Here is a 5,902-nt window from a genome sequence, read left to right on the forward strand (position 1 = left end):
GTGACTAAGCATTAGAATTTTACAGCATTCATTTTTTATCCATAATCTCAGTATAATCAACACGGATTAGCCAAAACATTATAACTACTGACAAGTAAAACAAGCACTGATTATGTTGTGTAGGGCACCATGTGTAGATCATTGCACTACTTAGTAAGATCAGTTTTACTGGCAAGTTGATAAAAAGTTTGTAGTTTCTCCAGTTGGCTACTATGAATCTTTAAAGGTGAAAGGAATCTGTATTACCTGATTTTTTATTATTTCCAAGATGACCCTATCAAACTCTTCAAGTCAGTCGATGCACCGGCCACTAGATGGCAACCAGTCACAGCCCAAACTCTTTCTCTCTAGCTCTCTCTCTCTCTACCTTCTGCTTATAGTTGTCCATTTACAGCTGTAATCTGCCTCAACCCCCCACAGAAAAAAAAAGAACATGAAGAAACTCTTTAATTTATATCAACCACCGGGCTCACACTCCATAAAAGCTTTTAGCAGGCGCTGAGCTGATGTGTCAGGTGGGTGTGGCAGGCTCATCAGCCCTGACATTTAAGTGCAGTAGTGCTCAGCRTAGAAGGGATTGTAGGATATGAGTAGATACAGATGACAAGCCCCCCTGCGAGGATGATTGCAGTGGAGTGACAAGAGGAGACCAAACAACAGAAAGAGCAGAGAGAAGGTGTCGGGAGGAGAGAGATGAAAGGCGAAGGAGGGGGGATGAAAAAAAAAAGAGTTGAGAAACAATAACTCAACCTGACAATTACATCTTTGTTGGAATTTTTATCACAGGTCAAAAACTAGAACTCTAAAATGTATGAAAGTGGAATTTTCATAAGCAAACTAGTTTATCAACAACGTTTGTTACAGGATATATGGGACGATTCACAACATTTGCAACTTTTCAGTTCAACAGAGTCAGATCTGCGTCGTTCTCCAGACAGACAAGTTCAAGTTGCTCTGTCACTCATATACATCTGCATCCTTCAGCAAATAACTGAAGTATGTTTAAGAGTGTTGTATGTAATTTACATTCTAACAACAACAAAAAAGGCTCAAAGATGGAAAACTAGAGAAAAGTCAGTAGGGTAGTTTCACTGTTCAGTGTCCTGCAAAGAGCAGTGATAAACTTATTTATCTTTGTCTCTAAAGCAAAAAAGGATTAAAGATTTCTGGACTTCTGTCCTTCCTGCCAAACCAAAGCAGAATAACACTTAAAAATAGCTCATTTTATTTGACTTTTTTATTTTATTATGATGTAAATGATTAACTTGTAACCATTTGCAAGAAAGTTATAACTTGTCAACTGTTAAACAAGCCATGAGAAAATGCAGAAAATGTCCATGTCAAAGTAAAAGCGTAGTATCACAGGTTCATATTTCTATTAAAAGTATCTGACACTATTAAAGAAAATAAACTCTCTCATAGAAAACTCCTATGTTGAACTTTTCTGAACATGAAACAGTCTCCATGTCAATGAGAGCAGAAGTATAGCTGCACTGGGAAAACTGAATATTACAGAGTTGGAAAACCCAAAAATAAGTTTCTCTTTTACAATCCTGACAAAATCTTGCATCACATTTCATAAAGCTTTCAAAAAGCATCTTTGTGTATCTGAGACATAATGAAGTTCAGTTAAGTTTTTTTTATAAGTTTTATGAAATTTAGTCAAACAAAAGACGTCTTCCACGAATCTTCACTTGAAGATAAATGACACAAGAAACATGGAAACCTGCTCCTGAAAATGACTCATTTTCATCACTAATTAAACCTTCTAAATCCTTTGACATTAAAAGCTAAATAAYGCCTTAGATGTGCCAAAAAAATTTAAATWAAATAAAATAAAGCCGGGTTGAGGGAGATATTTATATCAGTACTTAATGCTCACACTGCTGAGCTTTATTAAAAGCAACTAATTTCAAATTCAGAGCGAACAACATACGAGCACTGGCATATATCTGATTAAGTTGTCGTGAAGATGAGGAAAGACAGGGATGGGCGCAGGCACACAGAACAAGTATCTGTACGTGTGTTATTAAATTCAAATTACAACCTTGTCTTGTGCAAATATAGCTGTTCCTYATCTGTTCAACATTCCTCCTACTTGACGAAGCAGGGAGCTGAAGACAAGCGACATACAGCCTCTGACAGGGACAGAGATCCCACCACCTAGGCCTGTGTCAGTGGAAGCGCACACACATACGAACGCGCACTTACAGAACGCCTCGGACGCCCTGTGGCTCCACAGCTCGACCTGCCACTCGGACATTCACCGGATCAGACGGACAAATCTCTAACAGACGGCTCCTGACAAAGAGATTATCACCGTGACAGGAGAAGGCCGTGCAGCTGTGGGTGGTGGAGTTTGCAGCAGGGAGATGTGTGAGTCTGTCTTTGCATGTGTGACGGGTGGGTGTTTGAGAACGAGTGCATAGGGGTGTGCGAGGGGTCAAGTCTGTGGCTCTTTCTCGTATGCATTCTGTCTTCTCAGACTCCACCTGTTTTTGCTCTGTGTCCATCTGTGTGTAACCATATGTACTTGACACCAAATTATTTTACCGTGTGTGTCAAAAATATTACTGAGGCATGAAGGAAAGATTAAAAAAGACAATTTCCTTACATATAAACTGGGAAAACAGCTTTATTCTAGATTAAACTGTCTAACACCAGGTGTGTAAACAAACACTGAACAGAACTTCTATTTAAAACTGTTTTAATTTCAGAAATAATGGCATCTGGTTGGCATTGTTTAATGTTAAATTATTTGATATTTATACTTATGTGTTAGTTTTGAATGTTATCTGCACATGCATTACACATACTTTTATAATGTACTTGATGGAATATGTTCCACATTGCAACGTGCTACCAATAAATATCCATTTTTGCCAACTCTGCTGCTCATTTGAGATATTTAAGTTATTGTTTATATAAAACTTTATGAGTTTGTCAAAGTGGTTTGACTCATGAATATGTTTGTATGGTGAGAACTAACTGACATATAATATTGTCATCCACGAGTTTTAAGTTTCTTTATTTTCACATTTAATTAAATCTTTACTTTTTGCTGTTCTACATTATTATAGTTTGAAAAAAATGGCTTACAGAAAATGTTTTATTTTTTTCTGGTTTATAAAGTGATGAGTCATGACCAACAACACAAACTGAGATGCAGAACACCTTGAGCTAAAATATATATGTTCAATAATGTATTTTTTAAGTGAGAAATGCTTTTCAGACAGTGTTGTAAGCATATCTGATGAGTTTATTTAAATTCTATGCACTAATGTTCATAAGTGCAATACTTTAAAGTTTTTATTTCTGAACTTTATAAGAATTTATTTTATGTAAAAATCTACTCAGATATGTTTTTTACAATCATTATGGACTGCAAATGCAAATTGCCACAGAGGATATCCACATCAATTGAAAATCAATTTTATTATTCTTTTAACCAAGTTTACCATCAAGGTTTGCTCTTCTTTTTTTGCCTGAAAGTATAAAGTAACCACTGTAGATGATGAGAACACAGCTTGATATTTTCAAAAACAGTTTTGAGCCAACCTGGAGCACAAATTGCAACAATAATTGTGATATAATCATGTAATCCAAACACAAATACACTCACAAGTCAAAGGTGCCAGCGCAGGATAAGTGAAGCTCTGCAGAAAGTCAATTAATCTTTTCAGCAGTCCCCCGCCTCCCGATTTCCCTCCGCCCTGCTTAAAAGCTTCATTTACCTCCTATGGAGAAGAGATAGAAACACCATTAGTGAGATGATGGCAGGACTGGAAAAGGGGAAAGGAGAATCTCACACTCGGATGAACTGAAACAGTATAGGTCCCCATCTCCTCAAAAAAAAGTGTGTGTGCGCAAAAAGGCGAGAGAGCATCTTCTGCATGGCTGAGCTCAATTAGGTTCTGTCTTGATTATCAAAGGTAGTGGTGTACAACTTTTTTTAAGGTGGAAGTGTGCCTCAGATCCTGAGGATGGCCAAGGGTGGGCCAACCTGCAGAGCTGCATTGAAAACAGYGGAGAGATGGCTGAGAGGCTCTTTGACGCACGGAGGTGTTTTGGCAAGGTGTGCATTAGTGGATCAGATCCCAAACAATCTTTTTTTCTCCATATCTCATCAGATGTCTGTGTGCGAATGTCACATAGGACCCCAGCTGGGTAAAAGGCTGTTCATGTGTGTTTACGTGCACATGTTTTGGGAGTGTGAAATGCCAGTGAGCATATCGGCTCTGCTTCACTGAGCTCGGCTGGCTGCTGGAGCACAATTGGGGGGCCTCCCTGTGTGACAGGGGTCAAAACATACACACACGTGCATACACAAGCACCAACACAAACAAGGAAGTGTGGCAGAAGACACAGGGCTGTCGTAATCAAATAGTATATGCAGATTTGCAACTTTCTCTAGTACCAAGTCAGCCAATTTTCAACTGAATAACTTGACACAGATGCTACTTTAACTTACATTTTCCTKCATATTTCTTGACATTTAAATTGAAACCACATATGCTCCCCAGTTATATGTCAATCAAGCTGCAAAGTGTCTATAATTAGTGTTGGTTCGATCTCAGGGGCAGCAATGTTTTGTTTGGGTTAATAAAACTGCTGCTAGAAGTAATTCCATCTAAATCAATAGTCAAGACTGAGGAAAGAACTGCCATTCTCAGGTCTTAACTTGTTAAGGTATAAGTGTGCAAAAACAGAACAAGTTAGTGTTTATTTAGAAAGTGTCTTTTTAAATGCGTTCTGCTGGTCAAAGTCCTTGGAGAGCATAAAAGATCCAAGTCGGGTTTCTCAAACTAATCACTTACAAATATAAAAAAAATAGTCATTTCATATTTTTAGTATTTTTTGAAACATGAGTAGAAAATTGTGGCTACATTTTCCCCATATGACTGTGATTGTGTGACTCGGTGTCTCAGTGGACTGGCTTTAGTTGGTCTAGTGTGTAAACAAATGTTTTGTCCCAGTTAACTAGGTCCCAGTCGGACCAAACCTATTCGGCATTGGTCCGTTGATGCTGGTGTGCATGCATTAGGGTTGCAGAGGCATGTATGTCGGCATACGTGTGTGTGTTGGGAATGTAGCAGCTGGGGGGGTTGTGGGGGTGAACGCATGCTGCCGCTGCTGACTCTGGGCCTGTCCGCCTGGTGTGCCCATTTCTGCACCAGTAGAGCTGGCACTGGCTCCTGCCTCTGCCCAGCCGMTTCACAGCGTGCCAGCTGGGCGCTACCAGGAGAGGCCCCACAGTGAGAGCGCACAGGTCAGCTGTGACAGAAGGACACGGAGAGTGAGGTGTGGAGTGAAAAGGAAAAGGTTTAGATGTGTAACAGGGACGTTAACATGTGCGAATGGTTAAGATGGGAACTGATCACTGAGCTGAGTGACAATCCATTAAAACAAGTTTTCTAAACATGAGAAACAGGGTTGTTAGACTATGTAGAATAGTTTTGTCAAGCTCACTTTTTATGTGATATTAAATTTTTGAGGAAAATAATTCAGATACTTGTGTGCAGAGAGATAAATAAAAGGCCTGCGGTTACRAGAGCCCTGCTTGCCTTGCAGCTAAAATCGTCCAGCAGGATATAGCTCACCTTAAACTGTAACTTTGGACTCACTCTGTATTGTTGCAAATTGACAAATTTGTTCTGTATGTTGGGTATGTTACATTGAAATTTGTGTCATTGCATAACGCTACTTGCATAAGAAACATGTTGAACGTCATGTGAGCACAATATTTTTTTTATATTTTTTTAAAGAATAAATAAGTCGTGTATCAGAGTTACATTAATTAAAAACCTTTTTTCCATAACAAATGGTCATGTAGGGGTAACCCTGGTGAAATATTCATTTCTATTTTTTGTCTTTGATTTGCTTTTACACTTATAAGAAGAAA

Source organism: Austrofundulus limnaeus, unplaced genomic scaffold (genome assembly GCF_001266775.1).
Source record: "Austrofundulus limnaeus strain Quisiro unplaced genomic scaffold, Austrofundulus_limnaeus-1.0 Scaffold10, whole genome shotgun sequence".
In the NCBI taxonomy this organism is placed as follows: domain Eukaryota; kingdom Metazoa; phylum Chordata; class Actinopteri; order Cyprinodontiformes; family Rivulidae; genus Austrofundulus; species Austrofundulus limnaeus.